Source organism: Protopterus annectens, chromosome 1.part1, assembly GCF_019279795.1.
Source record: "Protopterus annectens isolate FY-2018-M chromosome 1.part1, PAN1.0, whole genome shotgun sequence".
NCBI classification, from domain to species: domain Eukaryota; kingdom Metazoa; phylum Chordata; order Ceratodontiformes; family Protopteridae; genus Protopterus; species Protopterus annectens.
This window is the reverse complement of record NC_056726.1, coordinates 763,041,147-763,061,159: the sequence shown is the minus strand read 5'-3', so window position 1 is coordinate 763,061,159 and position 20,013 is coordinate 763,041,147. Positions and strand designations below refer to the sequence as shown.

Below are 20,013 nucleotides of genomic sequence, written 5' to 3'. Positions count from 1 at the left end.
AGCAGCAGACTATGCAAAACTTTCATTAAAGGTGCGGGTCTGTTAAGACCCCAGTTTTTCATCCTGCCTCCGTGGGATCTAGATTTGGTGCTTCGTGCATTAACATCTTCCCCTTCGAACCGGCTGCTACATGTGAGTTAAAATATCTGTCTTGGAAAACGGCCTTCTTAGTTGCAATTACTTCTGCAAGAAGAGTTTCAGAGCTTCAAGCCCTGTCTATCAGACCACCGTACTTGATTTTTCACAAGGATAGAGTATCACTTAGACCTAATCCATCCTTTGTCCCAAAGGTCTGTTCTAATTTCTGTCTCCAACAATCCCTAGAGCTACCAGTTTTCTTTCCAAAATTCTCCAATGAAGCTGAATACACTCTCCATAAATTGGATGTTCACAGGCAATTGCGCTTCTGTTTAGACAGGACTCAACAAATTCGTAAGTCAGACCAATTGTTTGTGTCCTTCTCAGACAATAAATTGGGCAAAACCATTACAAAAGCTACTATCTCCAAATGGATTAGAGATTGTATAACTCAGGCTTATTCTTCTTCGAATAAGCAACTTACAACATCTATCAAAGCTCACTCTACCAGAGCTATGGCGACTTCTATAGCCTTTCATTCCAAGCTTGCTATATCGGAGATTTGTGCTGCGGCTACTTGGTCCAATCCGCACACTTTCATTTCCCACTACAAATTGGATGTGGCATCTAAAGGGCGAGCATCATTTGGTTCCACGGTACTCAGGAGTGTTTTCCAGTGAGCCACCCAGGATTTAGGTGCTAGGGACGCTGTCCCATCAGTCAGAATGTAGGCGAGATAGGATCACATAACATCTTTTAGTTATGTACTCACCATAACTTCAGATGTTTGGGATCCATCTCGCCTACATTCCTAATACCCACCCTCCTTCCCCCTGCCTTGGAGATCAGAAGAGATTGAACGGTTTGAGTTCTACTGTTTTATCTTGTTTCATCTGACGATGTTATATAAGCAGGGCGTGCATGTGTGCATGTGTGCGGACAAACTAGATCTGGGGGACTGGTAGTGGTGCATCCTGGGATATAGTAAGCTCAGCCAATAAGAGACTTCGCTCTTTGGCATAAGCGTGCCGAGTCGGAGCCGAGGGATCGGCTCCGAACCCATCAGTCAGAATGTAGGCGAGATGGATCCCAAACATCTGAAGTTATGGTGAGTACATAACTAAAAGTTCCTTTAACTCCTAGGACATCAAAACTTTCACTGCAGGACTGACTGACAGAGATTCTGTACTCTTGGATTCTCTGAAAACCTTGGCACTTTGTCTCACTACACTGGGTCTCATGGCAGCTGTCATTCCAGTGATCGCCAGCTATCACATGAGAGTACTATAGTGGACCCTAAGAGTCTGGTTGTCATGTTTGATATATCCCATAGTCTGTGTGAATTTTAAAAGTTTGAAAAAAGCAGGTATATTGGTGGGAATGCATACCCAACCTTAGGGAGGGCAGTCCCTTCGAGATACCAACTTCTTTAGCGGCAGTCGCCGTTGATATGTAACTTAGGGGGAGATTTTGTTGGATAAACAGTCCAGGATGTCTTGACCACTGCAGCGCCAGCTCTACACACCAGTGTACTGGAGGAGGGTAGTGGTTCCTTTTTACCTTTCAGGCAGCTAAGGTACGATACAATCCACTTAAAAATGGCTGCAGTTTGGCCCATTAGTAAGAATGAGGAACCCGTTTTTACCATTTGTTTAAAGATGCCATGATATTTGGGCATAGGCTGTGTCATCCAGTCACCTTATATTAGTCCAACATATCCCTGGGAAGGCAGATCGCTTTTGAATAGGTTCTGTTGTTTGTTGATGTCTCATATGAGGTGTCTCAGTTTTCTGGTAGCATGGAAGTTTTTCTTCAATGGGCAAGCTATTTGATATTACCTTTTCATCTATGTATGCCAAATGTAGCCACTTCTTTCCTTAATCCTTTCATTGTGGGGGTAATGTCCTAGGAACACTGCCATCCAAAAGTAGTCCCATATGTTCCTTTTTCCCTTATTTTCTCTGATAAGGTTTATAAATAAAGCTAGATAACAAGTGAAAAATCATTCTCACATCTGCATTCTGGCTTTGACAAGAATGGTTTACCCTGCTTCAGTTACAGTTGAATACTTTTAAGACCCTCCTGTTTCATCCATCAGGTCCTCCATCCCTAGAACATGTTTATTTCTGTTAACTGCATAGTTTCTTCATTTCCATTAATGTAATTATCTCTCTGTACCTTGTAGAGTAGTGTGATTAATTTGCTTTTCTCAGAATCCAGACTTGCATAAAACTTTTAAAGTCGCGTTGATGTGTTTCTTCATTTGCCCACTTCAAAAGGATTGGATCCTTCTGCCCCATTCCAGCTCCTCATTACTTAGCCAAATTTTATTTTCTAGGCGAAAGTGTTTTTTTGATCTGCTGTTGAAGTTCATCTAGTAACAATATCCAACTTTGATCAGGCTATTTACTTCTAGTGTTAATCTAATTTGGAAGGGTTTGTAAGGCTTTCCTTAAGGTTACTTTCCTTTTGAGACCAGCAGTAAGAGACCTAATTCCCACAATGAATTCAGATTTTGTGCTACTCAAAAGCTAACTGCCTCCATTCAAGCCTTTGTTGAGGCATCTTACTTTGATTTCCACAGACAGAATTATACCCCTTGCTAACCTTGCTTTTGTGGTCGAAGATGCTGTAGAATCCAACCTCAGTACATCCACCTTTCCATATTCTTTTTTTAATATTCTGATAATAGGAAGTGCCTTCTTTGTTGCATGGCTGTGCACGTTAGTTAAATTCTGTGTCAACAAGTCCAGGTCTGTTATTAGAAAGGATTAAAACAGCTTTTTTTCTTTCTTTCTTTTACTCCAAGGAGAATTGTCACTTCAAAAGTTTCTTTAAGCAAATGGCTCACTGATTGTATCCAGTTCTGTTGTTCCAAGTGCAGTAAGCTGCTTCCTTCTGTTTCAAAGGCCATTTCTACTAGGGCAGTTGATAAATCCCTGTTCTTTTACTTGAAATGCTGCTGTGGATATAATTTGAACAGCAGTAGTTTGTTCTTATCTCATACTTCTGAGACCAACCATAGATGAGATATGCATATTCTTGTCTTCCTTTGGCACCAATTTAATAACAGCTGTCAGTGGCTCAACAGGCAGCACATTCAGTCTTCCTTTGGCAACACCACTGTTATAACAGCTGTCAGTGACTCAGCAAGTAGCACATTCAGTTTTGGTGCTGAAGGCTATGGATTCTTTTGCCACTTGCAGGTGATTGGATTCATTTGTCATTATGGATGCTACAGTACAGCATTAGGGGGTGCTACACTCCTGCGTGTGCCATCCTTCAGATGAGATGTTAAATCAAGGCCCCATTTGCCTGAGTTGGTGGAAGTTCAGATGAATGTAGATGATCCCATGGCTCTTATTTAAAATTGTAAGGGAAGACCCCTGGTGCGTCTGAAGTTCCCCTAGTTAAATGAGTACCACTGCCGGTCTCTCCTGAAAAAAGCCACTAGCCTAGTGGGACTAACCTGATCACCAAAGACTAAATAAGTATGTTTTTCAAAGGGAGCCCATCCAGAAGGATTAGATTGAGGCTTGCCATTAAAAAGGATGGACGTCATCTTAACAACTGTGAAAGTTGTGTGATTACAATATGCAGCAGGTCATTCCTCAGCAACTTACTACCCTTTCTTTCCTCCTAGTTTATTAGGCTTAGAGCCATAATTGAAAGAATTTGTACACTTCATGTGGCTTATTTCTCATCGTAGTATACCACTAAAGGACTGTATTTATTGTACTGCTTCATGTACATAGGCAGTTGTGCTTTTATTTAGGCAGAGCAAAATATCTCAGGAGGAATGATCTGCTTTTCATTCCTTATGTAAGGAGCAGATTGGACCAAAGAGTTTTGAAAATCACATTGCCTTGGATGGCTTTTGTACTGTGACAGTTTCTGTAATCAGGACTGTGGAAACGAATTACAGACAAAATCAAAGTTACACATACTAGAGCAGTGGCTACCTTGCAAACATTTTTAAGAATGTGTTGCTGGATTATCTCTGTGCTGCTTTAATATGGGTTTCTCTGCACACTTTTGTAAGACTTTTCAAGCTATATGTGATGTCAAGGTCCATTTTAGCTTTAAGAATCGCAATCATCAGTACCACCTGTCTTGATACCATGCAGAATGTTTAACTCAGGACTCTTTTATGGGTTGAAGTCAATGGACTGGATTGTGTAAGATGTGAAAATTGCATGCTTTACTGTAAGTGACATATCTTCGTTATCCATGACCGTCTCTCTCAAAAGCCCCACTCTCCTTCCCTTGAACTTAGGCAGTATGGGCCCAAAAGGAATTAATTTGGTGTGCATGTTTTTTTTTTCTTCCCCTTTTCTTACTGTGTTTGGGTGTCACTTGTTTGTAGCACTTTAGAGATTTGAAGAGGAGAGTAGGTATAGAGCATTATGAAAGTAGTGGATGAGTTGGAGCCTGGGAAAGTTTTGGGTGCCTTGTGCCTATAATCTCTAGTCCTGTGGGATGAAGTGGATATATATGATTCATAAGATGTATCATTCTGTAAATGCATAAATTTTACTTTCTTTCCAGTTAACTCATCAATGCTGAAAGAGCTGATTGTGCTGTGGTATTAGTCATCTGCACCAGTACTTTGCGGCTGCCCTGCCCATTCAAGCACTTTAAGGGCAGACCCAGATGGTGCTTTTGTTCTGCAATCGCAGCACTGAATTTCTGATGCTCATTGCATCAGTTAAGCATGTTAAATGTGAAAAAATGCCTTCCGCTGAATATGAAGTTCACCTTGAGCTTCCTGTTTTGAATTTGGATAATGCAATTTAGAAACTCTTGTTTTCTTCACTGTTCATTTTGAGATTTTTCTTTCCCATGAATAGTACTTTTCTTTCTTCCTTTCTCTTTGGAAAAGTGTGTTCCTTATGAAGTCACTTGTGGGTTGATTAATTTCCATTGTTGGATTTAGGGGCATAGATTTGTATTGGGTTATGTTCATCCTCATGTATTTTATGCCCTCATAATTTAATTGTTGAATTAGTGAGTCTGTTTTTTTCTAATGTATTACTAGGTGCAGTTAAAAGAATGCAGCTACGAGTATTTGCTTTAGCTACAGATGTTTGAGAGGCTTCTAAAGCAATTATTTAAAACATACACTATAAGCTTATTTTTTCCTGCCACGTTATTTTAGTTTTAGCAATATTAATTTCTAATTGTGGAGAATAACTCGACAGCAGATAGAATTCCCAACCTTAAAACCTGTATAATGTGGGTAATATCTGGCCAAAGAGATGGTGAAAGGTGACAGACGCACAAATGTGCCTAAAAAGACATGCGCAACACAAAAGCTATCCACTTATCTAGCCCTTTAATCCTTACCCAACAACACTCTGAAGAGCGCTGTCCAAACCCTTCCACCAAACCAGTTAATGGTGCATATATTCTGAACTCACAGTATTTTAACTGCAATCTTACAAACATGAATGTATATACATTACCTTTAATGTTCATCAGGATGTTCTTCGTGTTTCACTGTTGCAGTCATCACATTTGGGTTGTCCCTGCCAGTCGGCCCAGATACCAGAGGCTTAATATTTCTGCGTCGGTTGCTGTCGCTACTGGACTGACGTCAGATCATCAGTGGTATAACATCAGGCAGCCGACGCCATTACATCAGTCTTTCTTGCCGAGGAGCCCAAAGCAAAAGCAGTTTGCACGAGTGCCGGTCGGCTGCTACCTGGGTTTTTCATTTCCGAATTGAAGTTGAAGTCTTTTAAGCCAAGTACTCCATTGGGGATCCTTTTTTCTTGCTCTAACCAATGTCATAAAAAGTTAACAGTTGTCTCGCCTGTGGAAAGCAAATACCACACTGAGACTTTCATTCTTACTGCGTCACTTGTTTAGGCCCAGACCACGATGTCCCCCACTGTCGCTTTTGTACTTTGTTCAACTCCAGAACTATACGTCGTTGGGCCCTTATTGTAGCCAATGTTTTCACTCTCAGTCCTCTAATTTCGATATGGCTTCGGTAAGCTATCTGACAAAAGATCTTCCGAAAAAAACGTAAGGCAAAAGAGAGAGACAAACCGCACAGGTCCAAAACTGCTGACGATGCTTCCGTTAAGCTAGTCGTCAGTTCTCTGGTCCTCAGTGAGGTGCTTTTGCAGCTCCTGATGCCCACTTCTGTGGATTCGCAGGCCGCTACAGAGACCCTTTCGGAGTCCGGTATGCTGCGAGACTGTTCTTCGACTAAGGATCCTACGGATGTCTCTACCTTGGATGGGACCAGAGCTGCTGAGAAGGTACCGGCTTCCAAGGAAGTATTTCACACTATCGATACTCGACACAGACCGACGACTTCTTTCACGTCTACAGTTCTTTCAAAAACAAACGAGATTCTAAGGCCCAGGGTATGAACCACACCCAAAAAACCGACAACCCAAGCTCAAGCACCTGCTACCTTGCCTTAGCCTCAAATGCTTAAAATGGTGGAAGACCTTATAATGCTTATCAGGGAAAGCCATGCTACCCCTTCCAAAAGAAAGAGACTAGTCCCCAGTAGTTTTAGCTGAACAGGAGTCCAATGACTCTGATGCATCTGAATATGAAGATATGCAACCTCTCTCTGCTTATGAGGATTCTGATGCAGAGGAATCCATCCCTCCAGCCTCTCCACCTGAGGACATCTCCTTTGGGAAACTCTACTTACTTTAAGGAAGCATTTCCAATGGGCATGTCAGGACTATCCTCAGTCAAAAAAGAGACTCGGGGAATTCTTAGATCTTCCACAGCACAGACTTCTGGCCATTCCTCCAATCCTGGGTGTTGCGGATGATGTTTTTATGGAATCCAGTCTGAACCCTGACACCCTCCCTCCTGCTCCCTGGAAACCTGACAGGTACTATAAGAGTCCCTGACTATAACAAATTTCTTTTCAGAAATCCTACTGCTGACCCTCGAGGTCATCTCTCCAGGACCTAAAGCAACTTCAGCTAAGAATCCCACCCCCTCAGATAGGGATTCCTGAGCATTCAACAGGTGGGGTAAAAAGGTATACACTTCTGCTACTCTTGCTATTAGAGCATTACATTGTTAGTTCCATATGCTGAAATATCAGCAACATACCATGGAACTTGAACAAGAAATATCTTCTTTCCCTGCTTGTGCAGAAAATAAAGAGTTAGAAGAGTTAATGCATTCTGCAAGTCAAGTAACTAAGCACACCTTAAAATGTGGTTTTGATGCCCTAGACGCATCTTGCATGGCAGCAGTCACTGGTTCTGTCCTTAGAAGGCATGCTTGGCTTAAGGAATGGTCCTTGCCAGACCAGGTCAAATCCAAATTATTGGATGCACCCTTGCACAAAAACAACTTATTTGGCACCAAGGCAGAAGAGGTCTTAAAAAAGATGGAAGAAAAAGCTAAATGTATGCAGACAGTTAAAGACTTCTTACAGGTCCAGCCACTGAGGTTCAATAGGCATTGCCCCTCAAAGCACTGGTCCTTTCCTGCCCCCTCCAGGTCAACTCAGCCCGAACCCAGGGGAAGCAGGCCCCCCAGACAACAGCCCCAGGGAATGCAGACATCTAAGCAGTGGAGATGTTCTTCGTGTTTCACTGTTGCAGTCATTACATTTGGGTTATCTGCTTGCAGTAGCCCTCAGTCGGCCTGATTAACAAAGTCTTGAGTCCTGCGTCAGATGCTGTCCCTTCTTCCATGATGTCAGGTCGTCAGGGGTATAAAACATGCAGCCGATGCCATTACTTAAGTCTTTCTTGCAGTGCGGTGCCCGAAGCAGAAGCAGTTCGCAAGTGCCTGTCGGCTGACTCCTGAAATTTTAGTTTTCGAGTTTCAAAACCAAAGTCTACAACTAAAGCTAAGTACCCCATTGGGGAAACTTTTTCTTGCTCCTTACCGATGTCAGTAAAAGTTCATAATTGCATTACTTGTGGAAAGCAAATACCTCACAAAGATTTTCATTCGTACTGTATGCCTTAACCGGGCCCTGACCACGACGTACCTTGCTGTCGGTTTTGTGCTTTATTTAATCAGCACACTATCTGTTTTCGGTATATTTTCGCCTCTAAATATTTCGGTTCTCTGTTTAATTATCCAGAAATGTCGTCAGTTAGCCATCCAACTACCGGGATTCTGAAAAAATGCAAAGATAAAGACAGAGACAGGCTGCCTAGGTCCAAAACTGCCGGTGACGCTTCTCCTAAGCCAGTCACCAGTTCGCCGGTACTCAGTGAGGCGCTTTCGCAGCCCTTGATACTCACTACTTCTGATTCGTAGGCCTCTACTGTGACCCATTCGGAGTCCGGTATGCCGCGCAATGCTTCAACTGTGGAACCTACGGATGTCTCTACCTTGGATGGGTCCGAAGCCGCTGTGCAAGCTTTGGCTTTTCAGGGTGTATTCAGGCCTACAGACTTGCATACTTAAACCGTCTCCTTCTTCATTTAGGCCTAAATCTCGACCTATGCCTAAGAAACCGACGCCCAGGCCACATGCTCAGGCCTCTATGCCTAAAAAACAAATGATAAGAATGGCTGAAGATCTTATAACTTTAATCAGGGGAAGTCAACCTCCCCCTTCTAAGAGATCTTTGACTGAAGTTGTTTATGAATCTTCTGACCAGGATTCTGATTTTTCTGATTCTTCTTATGATCTGGATTTGCCCTTATCTACTTACGAGGATTCTGATGCAGAGGACTCTTTTCTCTCTGCTTCCCCTCCAGAGGATTTTTCTTTTGGTGAAACTTTACATACTCTAAGGGAGCATTTCCACCGGAAAAGCCAGGATTTTTCTGATTCAAAAAAGAAGCTTGGGGATTTCTTACTCCTGGCTCAGCATAGGCCTTTAGCTATACCTCCTGTACTAGACATTATTGATTATGCCTTTTCGGAATCTAGTTTGGCCCCTGATTCTTTGCCTCCTGCTCTCAGAAAACCTGACAGATATTACTGGGTTCCTGATTCACACAAGTTAAAAATCCTATTGTGGATCCAGAGACTATTTCACAGGGACCCAAGGGCTAAAAATCCTACCCTTTCTGATAGAGACTCCAGGGCGCTGGATAGATGGGGTAAGAAGGTTCACACTTCTTAAACCTTGGCCATTAGGGCTTTAAACTGCCAGTTTCATATGTTAAAGTATCAACAACATGTTATTGGGTTGCTTAAACAGAAAATGATGTTGATTCCTGACTGTGCTGAAAATAAAGAATTACAGGATTTAATACATTCTGCTGAACAGGTTGGAAACCATACTTTGCAATGTGGATTTGATTCATTAGAAGCCTCTTGCAGGGCTGCTGTTACTGGGTCTGTGCTCAGAAGGCATGCTTGGCTTAAGGAGCAGTCTTTGCCTGATCATGTTAAAGCTAAACTGTTGGATGCTTCCTTAAATCAGGACCGCCTGTTTGGCAACAAAGCTGAGTAAGTTTTCAAAAAGATGGAATCTAAATCTAAATCTATGCAAACTGTTAAAGATTTCTTGCAAGTTCAGCCTCCTAGATTTAGTAGACCTTGACCCTCTAAGAATTGGTCCTTTACAGCCCCCTCCAGGTCTTCTCAAGCCAAACCCAGGTACCATCTGTCAGTAAATTAGTGATTGATATCATTTTAGAGGCAAGGCCTAGTACTAGAAAACCTTATGCTGCAAAATGGCAAAGATTTTGTGCCTGGAATCAGTCTCAAGGGTTGAAGGCAGCAGTGTCCAATTTACCTCAGATTCTACAATACTTGACTGAGATGCTTCATAAGGGCGTGTCTTTTCCCTCCATCAAAATTCATGCCTCAGCCATTTCAGCTCATTACAGCACAGTCTCTCCCCTTTTCTCTCACCCACTGCTCAAGCAGTTCCTCAGAGGGGCCAAAAATGTAAGGCCACCCAGGAGAGCTCCAACTCCAGCTTGGGACCTTAACTTTGTCCTGGAAAAACTCAGGTCTTCCTCCTTTTGAGCCAGCTGCTACTGCAGATTTAAAATTCCTTTCCTGGAAAACTGCTTTCCTTTTAGCAATCACTTTTGCAAGAAGGGTATCTGAATTTACAGGCTCTTATGGCAGTGGAACCTTTCATCGTCTTTCATGCAGGCAAGGTGTCCCTCAGAACCAATCCCTCCTTCATGCCCAAGGTGGTATCCAGTGTGATTCATAATCAGTCCATTCATTTGCCTACCTTCTTTCCTAAACCACAGAACAAAGGGGAACGGATACTGCACTCCTTAGATGTGCACAGACAACTTAGATTTTACTTGGGCAGAACTAAACCTCAAAGGAAGTCTGAACAACTGCTGGTGGCATTTGCTGCAGGCACAGAGGGTAAAGCTATTTCAAAGCAAACCATTTCAAAATGGATAGGCCACTGCATTCATTTCTGCTATAAGCATCATGGAAAACCTATCCCACAGGGCATCAGACCCCATTCAACCAGGGCTGCATCTACCTCCGCAGCCTTTCTCAGGGCATTCCTACCAGGGACATCCTAGAAGCTGCTACCTGGAGTTCTGTAAATACTTTCACCAAGCATTATCATTTGCCAATTTTCTTTAAATCCAGAGCTGGCCTTGCCACTGCAGTCTTGCAGGGTCTTATAACTGGTCCTAATTCTATTTAAATTCCTCCTCCAAACCTTAGCTTTGGGAATCTACTCAAATGTAATGACTGCAACAGTGAAATACGAAGAACATAGTACAGTTGTGAACACTTACCATAAATGTAGATGTTCGAGTGTATTCACTGTTGCAGTCCTGGTTACCCTCCCTCCAGCCCCCTTTCTTCTTTTGGCTTACCTCTACTCTTCCTTACTATGCTCAAAAAGCTTTTTGGTGTATTTGCTTTTTTGTTGGAGGTATATCCTTGTAATTATAGATTTAATTGATTCCCATTGGGGGGGCAAGAAAAACTGATGTAATGGTGTCAACAGCATGTTTTATACCCCTAACGACCTAACGTCATGGAAGAAGGGACAGCATCTGACGCAGGACCCAAGACTTTGTTAATCAGGCCGACCTAGGGGTACTGCAAGCAGATAACCCAACTGTAATGACTGCAACAGTGAATACACTCGAACGTCCACATTTATGGTAAGTGTACACAACTGTACTTTCCTCCTCTTCAAAACCAGGGAGTGCAAAGCCAACCCCTTATGGTAAGAACTCACAATGACTTTACACTTCCACCCCCTCCCTCTGCCCACCTGCTCTTGCCCCTAGGAGGAAAACTCTCCTTCCACACAAGCAGCTAGGCCACCATTACCAACGATGGCTGGGCCCTCAGCATAGTGTCTCAGGGATACAGATTTTATTTTCACACTCTGCCAACCCCAAAAGGGTTCCCAGATCTTCCCCTAAACCAGTGGGCAGAGGCCAAAAAGCAAGTCCTTTCCCTTCTCTCTATGAGGGCAATAGACTATGTTCCTGCAGAACAGATAGGCCAAGGATGTCCTTCATGGATGCATCTGCAGTCATAACAACTGGGTTGTCCTGTCGTCAGGCAGCCCTTCAGTCGGCCGGATTCCAAAGTCCGGGTCCGGCTTCGGCTGATGTCGCACTTCACCCGACGTCATCTCTGTTGGTCTTCGGGTATAAAAGCATCAGCCGACGCCATTTTCTCCAGTCTTTCTTGCCGCGTGCGCAAGCAAAAGCTGTTCGCAAGTGCCGGTCGGTCGGATCCAGAGATTACTTCTACGAATACTACTTCAAGACTTCTAAAGCTAAGTACCCGTTGGGAACTCTTTCTTGCCTCAGCCGATGTCAGAAAAGTTAATAATTGTTTAACCTGTGGGAAACAAATACCTCATAAAGATTTCCACTCTTACTGCCTGCCTTGCTTAGGCCCAACCCACGACGTAGCAGCCTGTTCGTCCTGTGCTGCTTTCAACCGACGAACGCTTAGACGCCGGTCGGAATTTGCAGAACAGTTTTTCGGTTCTGATTTTGCGTACATTATGCCGCCGGATCCTCCGACCACGCATTCTGCCAAAAACGAAAGAAAAGACCGACACTCGCGGTCCGTGGTTTCGCCGAAACCATGGTTAAGCAAACATGAGTGTCTCGGTTTCGCCAAACCGAAAACTGATCAAAATACAGCTGAATCTATCTCTACAACTGAGGTCCCTGCTAACACTCTTGAATCGGCCTCAGAAATTTTACCCACTACGGTGCTTACCACTGACTTATCAGACACCATTCCCTTGGATGTCTCTACCCCAGCACGTGGTGCTGCTAGGCCTCCAGCAGCCATGTCCATTAAGGCCTTCGCCAGGGCTAAAGCAGCCAAGACTACTAAAACAGGGCCTGTTAAACCCCTCTCAACCAGGCCCTCTTCCAGTTCTCAAATGCTTACTTTGGCAGAAGATTTAATTTCATTAATTAGAGGATCTCAATCTCACCCAGACAGGGCCTCTCAGCCCCCAGAGAAGAGACCTAGGGCAGAGCCTCATGAGCCAGTGTCCTCTGATGATTCTGATGATGAATCAGACATTACTGACCAGCCAGAGGCTCCTTTCTCCAATTTTGAAGATTCTGATGCTGAAGAATCCATTCCAGCTGCTTCCCCACCAGAAGAATTCTCCTTTGGCGAAACCTTGCATGCCATGCGAGAACAGTTCCAATGGCAGCAACAGGATTTTTCAGACTCCAGGAAAAGACTTAGGACCTTTTTGCACCTTCCACAGCACAGGCCCTTAGCTATACCTCCTGTTCTCTCTGTGGTGGATGATGCTTTCAATGATGTCTGCTCCGCTCCAGATTCTTTACCCCCAGCCCCTGCCAAACCAGACAGATTTTACAGGGTGCCAGATACTCATCACCACCTTTACAAGGCCCCTCTTGCAGACCCTGAAACTATTTCCCAGGGTCCCAAGGCAGTAGTCGCGACCACAGCTAAAACCCTGTTCCTTCTGAAAGGGAAGCAAGGTCATTAGACAGATGGGGTAAAAGGTTTACACTTCAGCCACTCTCTCAGCTAGAGCTTTAAACTGTCAGTTTCACATGATACAATACCAAGAGTTTATGCTTGATCAGTTAACTAAAAAGCTAACCACTGATGAATCTCTTGATAAGAAATATGTATTAGAAATGGTAAATAACATACAGCAAGTTAGTAACCACTCTTTAAAATGTGGCTATGATGCACTGGAGGCTTCATTTAGATCAGCCATGACTGGCACTGTAATTAGAAGGCATGCATGGCTCAAGGAGCAAGCTTTACCGGATCATGTTAAATCTAAATTGCTAGATGCTCCTATGGATAAAACAAGTTTGTTTGGTACACCTGCCCAGCAGGTTATGAAGAAAATGGAAGAAAAGGCAAAATCAGTCCAGACAGTTAAAGATTTCTTGCAGGTTCAACGCCCAAGGTTTAGCAGGAACTGGCCTGCCAAAATTGGTCCTTTCCTGACGCCACAAGACCTCAAAGGGGCAGGAATAGACGGTCCAGAGGCAGAAACCAATCCAGAGGAGGTGCCTACAGAGGACGACAGTGGCAAGGTAACAACAGAGGCACAGACTCAACACCTGCCACTACATCAACACAGCCACAGTGACTTAATCCTAAACCCGCCTACCAGGGAACAGATAGCAGCTCCTCTAGGCGGAAAGCTAACCTTATTTTCAAAAACTGGCACCACATAACAAAGGACAAGTGGATTTTACGAACCATAGATCAAGGTTACCGGTTCCACTTCCACACTTTACCAGACAAAAGAGGAATGCCAAATCTACCTCCAAATCAAAAGACAGAGGCTCTACAACAGATAATGGAGTTAGCAAACATGAGAGCTGTGGAGAAAGTGCCAACAGCAGAGCAAGGAAGGGGTTCTACTCCAGACTATTCCTAGTTCCAAGAAAGTAAAAAAGTTGGAGACCAATTCTAGACCTGTCCACCCTGAATACTTACATCATTGTCCCAAAATTCAAAATGCTGACCCTACAGCAACTTCTTCCCATGCTGGGCAAGGAGTGTTGGCTGGTAACTCTAGATCTCAAGGAGGCACACCTGCACGTCCCCATTCGACCAATCTGCAGAAGATACCTCAGATTTCTTGCAGGATCAGAGCACTATCAATTCTCAGCATTGCCCTTTGGCTTATCTACTGCCCAGAGTATTCACAAAATGCCTGGCATCAGTAATCGCCCATTGCAGACTACAGGAATTCAAATTTATCCATACCTGGACGACTGCCTGATACAAGGAGACAACAAAAGCAAGCTGACAACAGATTTACAAAGGGTCATTTACTTGCTTCAAGCACTGGGATACACAGTCAATTTACAAAAGTCAAGACTGATACCATCCCAGACAAGGACTTTCCTGGGAGCGGAATTGGACACAGTAAGACAAATGGCATTCCTAACTACAGAAAACAAAAGAGCTCCCTCTTTACTTCTTGGCATTAACAAAACTGAACAAGTTAACAGCAAGGAAGGTACTGCAGGCCTTGGGTTTCATGGCATCATGCATAATCTTGGTTCCATTTGCCAGACTACATATGAGAAAACTACAGTGGTACCTAAAGAATTTATGGTCCCAACACAGACACAGCCTAGAAACGGAAATCCCACTAATACCATGCTTAAAACAGGAGTTCCTATGGTGGGCTCAGGCATGCCAGTCAAACCCAGGCCTGCCCTTTCGCAGGGTCAAGCAAGCCAGACCATCACAACAGATGCTTCAGACCTAGGATGGGGGCATATGCTGGACAAATGCGCAAGGATTGTGGACACAGGACCAACTTCACCTGCACATCAACCTAAAAGAAATGCTGGCAGTAAAACTGGCAATCCAAAAGTTCAGACCATTTCTCAAGGAGGACCACTTGATGATAAGGACAGACAACACCACAGTCATGTGGTACATCAACAAACAGGGAGGCACTCATTCTTATCCCCTATGCAGAATGACTTTGGAGCTGTGGACCCTGGCACTCAGCTACAACATCCAGTTACAGGCAATATTTGTGCCAGGAAAAGAAAACTCTAGCAGATATGTTAAGCAGGACCACATCGGATGCCCACGAATGGCAGCTGCACCCGGATATCTTCAAGACCATCTCGAAGAAATGGGGAATGCCTCAGGTAGATCTATTTGCATCACCTCTCAATCACCAGCTCAAAAAATTCTGCACAAGGACATTCCACCCACTAGCATGGAAAGTGGACTCACTCTCCTTCAGCTGGAAAGGCCTAACAGCATATGCATTCCCACCTCTTCCCTTGATACACAAAGTTCTACTAAAAATCAAGGAGGAACGTCCAAGGATAATCCTGATAGCTCCAAACTGGCCAAGACAGCATTGGTACCCACTGCTGAGGAGCATGTCTCGGAACAATATGTGGCCAATACCCCTGATGCCTTTGATGCTAACCCAGAACAACTTCAGCACCATGCATCCAAACCTAAAACGCTGCAACTGACTGCATGGAACATCACATAGCAGCTGCTAATACAGAACTTTCACAAAGAGTTAAAGACATTATTCTTGAAGCGCAGGCCTTCAACTAGAAGGAATTATGCTGGGAAATGGAAAAGGTTTGTCATCTGGAGTTCTGAAAGAGGAAAAGATGTATCAAACATAGATATGCCTAACATTCTGGAGTATCTGGCCGAGCTACTTCATTCAGGCCTGTCCTACTCCTCCATCAAGATTCATGCATCAGCTATTTCAGCAGAATACAGCCTTGATCCACCTGTTTTTTCACACCCTTTGCTCAGGCAGTTCCTCAGAGGAATCAAGAATGTAAAACCTCCAAGGAAACCACCATTGCCAGCTTGGGACTTGAACTTTGTGCTAGAAAAATTGACACTATCACCTTTTGAACCAGCAGCAACAGCAGACCTACAACACCTGTCATGGAAAACTGCTTTCCTACTGGCAATTACTTCAGCAAGGAGGGTTTCAGAACTACAGGCCTTAATGGCAGTGCAACCCTTTCTAATCTTCCACCAAGATAGAGTGTCCATGAGGACTAATCCTACATTTATGCCTAAGGTGGTATCCAGAGTGTCTTTAAACCAGGCAATCCACCTACCTACCTTCTTTCCCAACCCACAAAACAGAGGGAAAGAATACTGCATACCTTGGATGTACATAGACAGCTACGCTACTACTTGGACAGAACAAAAATAGCAGAAAGACTGACCAACTTTTCGTAGCCTATGCAACAGGAAGGGAAGGAAAAGCTATTTCCAAACAGACAATCTCCAAATGGATAGGAAATTGCATACGATTCTGTTACTCCTTCCATGGAAAACAAATTCCACAGAACATAAGACCTCATTCTACAAGGGCAACAGCCACTACCACAGCATTCTTACGAGGAGTGGCTACCAAAGACATTATTGAGGCGGCTACTTGGACCTCCGTGCATACATTTGCCAAGCATTATAACTTACCTCTATATTCCAGATCCCGAGCAGGGTTTGCCACTGCTGTTCTGCAAGGGATCCTAAATACACCATAATCTACTTTTATCCTCCTCCCTAGTTGGCTATGGTATTCTACCCAGTTGTTATGACTGCAGATGCATCCATGAAGGACATAGTACAGTTTTGTACCTACCATAAATGTAGATGTCCGAATTGGATAGCATCTGCAGTCAGGATTACCCTCCTCCTTCCCTCTGTGGTACTCCTAGGGTGTTTACCCTTCTAATAGCTAGCTAGTGGGGATTTCTTTCATGGTGTATTTGTTTGTATTTATGTACATACATGCTTATTTTTGTGTTTACCTCTATCTTTTGGAAACATTGGCATCTATCCAAAATTTTTAGCCTTCTATAGGGCTTCTGGCATCTGGGGCAAGAAACACTGAAGAAAATGGCGTCGGCTGATGCTTTTATACCCGAAGACCAACAGAGATGACGTCGGGTGAAGTGCGACATCAGCCGAAGCCAGACCCGGACTTTGGAATCCGACTGAAGGGCTGCCTGACGACAGGACAACCCAGTTGTTATGACTGCAGATGCTATCCAATTCGGACATCTACATTTATGGTAGGTACAAAACTGTACTTTTCTACTCCAGACTCTTCTTGGTACCCAGAAAAGAGGGCACATGGCGCCCCATCCTCAATCTATCCATTCTAAACACCTTTCTGGTGATACAAAATTTCAAATTGCTCACCCTCCAGCAGCTTCTACCTATGCTTTCCAAGGATACTTGGTTAGCCACCCTCGACCTAAAAGAGGCCTACCTACACATCCCAGTCAGGGAGTCATGCAGGAAATACATACATTCCAGGGCAGGATCACTGCACTTTCAGTTCTCTGCACTTCCTTTTGGCTTATCCACTGCTCCCAGAGTTTTCACAAAATGTCTGGCTTTCGCCATTGCGTTTTGCAGACAAAGAAATTTACTCATACTTAGATGACTGTCTGATCCAGGCAGGCAGTCAGGAAAAGCTGCTAAAGCACCTGACCTTTGTAAAGGGCATACTGACCTCCCTGGGGTTATACTATCAACGAAAAGAAATCCAAACTAGTCCCCACACAAAAAATTGTATTCCTGGGAGCAAGCCTGGACACAGCATCCCAGATGGCATTCCTTACACCAGAAAAACAATCCTACCTGACAGCCTACTTCTCTCAACTAGCCACCAGGACCCAGTTATCTGCAAGGAAAATCCTGCAAGCTGTAGGGTTCATGGCTTCTTGCATTATACTCATTCCATATGCCAGACTGCATATGAGGAAACTACAATAGTTCCTAAAAAGCCTTTGGTGTCAGCACTCTCAAGACCTGGAAACTCTTATATCAATGATACCTTGTCTAAGGAAAGATTTTCTTTGGTGGGCAGCAGCATGCTACCACAACAAGGGACTTCCCTTCTCACAACTCCATGCCGCCCAGACCTTCACCATAGATGCATCAGACTATGCCTGGGGTGCACACTTGGACGGCAGGTGCATTCAGAGCCAATGGAGTGCAAATCAAATACATCTGCACATCAACCAAAAGGAGATGTTAGCTGTTCATTATGTCCTGACAGCTTTCAGACCCCTACTCTCCCCGAGGCCTCTACTGATGAAAGCAGACAACACCATGGGTGATGTGGTATATCAACAAGCAGGAAGGGACTCACTCTTATCCTCTGTGCAGGCTCGTCATGACCCTCTGGCACATGACCTCAGCCATGCAACTACACCTGTTAGCACAATTCCTGCCAGGCTCTCTAAACTGTCTGGCAAACAACTTAAGCAGAAACCTGCTAGGCCCACACGAGTGGCAGCTAGACCAAGGAACCTTCGCCCTTGTAACCCAGAAATGGGGCATCCCGAAGGTCGACCTCTGCCTCCAACTCCAATCATCAGATCAGCAAATTCTGCACCAGGGGAACCCCCACAGCAAGGCCTGGAAAGTGGTTACTCTGTCGTTCCATTGGGTAAACTTCTCGGTCTATGCATTTCACCCTCTACCACTCATTTCAAGGGTACTGCTCAAAATAAGAGAGGAAAAATGAAAGGCAATTCTGATTGCCCCAGACTGGTCACACCAGAACTGGTACCCACTGCTGCGGAGTATGTCACCCCTGCCACTATGGCACCTACCTCAGATCCCAACACTCCTGACCTAGAGGAAGAGAGAATTTATGCATCCCCAATTGCAGACCCTCGATCTGGCAGCCTGGCTTATTCCCTGACCTCTCCTCAAGCTTCCAGTCTAAGCAAACAAGTTCTAGATGTTATATGTGAGGCCAGATTGCCCCAGCACTAGAAAGTCTTATGCTGACAAGTGTGGAAAAGATTTTGCACCTGGATCCAGGCTAAGGGTGCCGGAACAGCACAGCCCTCCCTACCTCTCATCCTGGATTACCTGGCAGACCTACTACACAGGGGTCTAACCTTCTCTTCTTTTAAAATTCATGTCTCTGCCATCTCTGCTTATTTCAGCACAGAGCCACCTCTTTTCTCACACCCTCTCATCAACAGTTCCTAAGAGGGGCTAACAACTTGAGGCCACCCAGAAGAGCTCCTACCCCAGCTTGGGACCTAAACGTTGTGTTGGAAAATCTCACCCTGCCCCCCTTTGACCCTGTAGCTTCAGGAGAGTTAAAATTTCTCTCTTGGAAGACAACATTGCTTCTGGCCGTCACTTCGGCTAGAAGAGTATCAGAGCTACAAGCACTTATGGCTCTAGAACCCTTCATCATTTTCCATGCTGACAGGGTCTCCCTCAGGACTAACCCATCCTTCATGCCAAAAGTGGTGTCCAGTGTGGCTCTCAACCAATCCATTTGCACACCTTTTTTCCCTAACCCACAAAACAAGGGGGAAAGGATTCTGCACTCTTTAGATGTGCACAGACAGCTCAGATTCTACCTAAGGATGAAATCTTTTAGAAAAACTTGATCAATTGCTAGTCAGCTTCCCTGCAGGAGCAGAGGGCAAGGCCATATCCAAACAAACAGTTTCAAATGGATAGCACACTGCATCCATTTCTCCTACAAACAGCACGGGAAACCTCCCCTCAAGGGGGTCAGGACACATTCCACCAGAGCAACCTTCACCACTGCAGCTTTCCTCAGCGGGGTCCCCACCAGGGACATCCTGGAGGCTGCAACATGGACATCTGTTCATACTTTCACCAACAGTACCACCTGCCTATCTTCTCCAAATCTAGGGCAGGCTTTGCCACCACACTCTTGTAGGGCATCCTAGCCAGCCCCCAGTCTTCTTGACTGCCTCCACCCTTTTCTTCAGCTTTGGGAATCAACCCAAATGTGATGACTGCAACAGTGAAACACGAAGAACATAGTACAGTTGTGTACACTTACCATAAATGTAGATGTTTGAGTGTATTCACTGTTGCAGTCCTGGTTTCCCTCCTTCCATCCCCCTTGTCTTTCTCTCTCTCTCTCTCTCTCTCTCCTTACAAGGAATTTTTGGTATTTACTTTCTACTGGTGGGGTTCTTCCAGCATAACGTAGCTCCCTATTGAGGGCTGCTGACAGTTAAGGCAAGA

At 44.4% G+C, this 20,013-nt stretch overlaps 1 protein-coding gene across 1 annotated transcript in view; it reads left to right on the top strand.

The window, feature by feature from the left end:
* UBAP1 (ubiquitin associated protein 1) overlaps positions 1–20,013 on the top strand; it is a 776,235-nt gene that overhangs the window by 343,834 nt on the left and 412,388 nt on the right. The gene's annotated exons all lie outside the window — the stretch shown is intronic.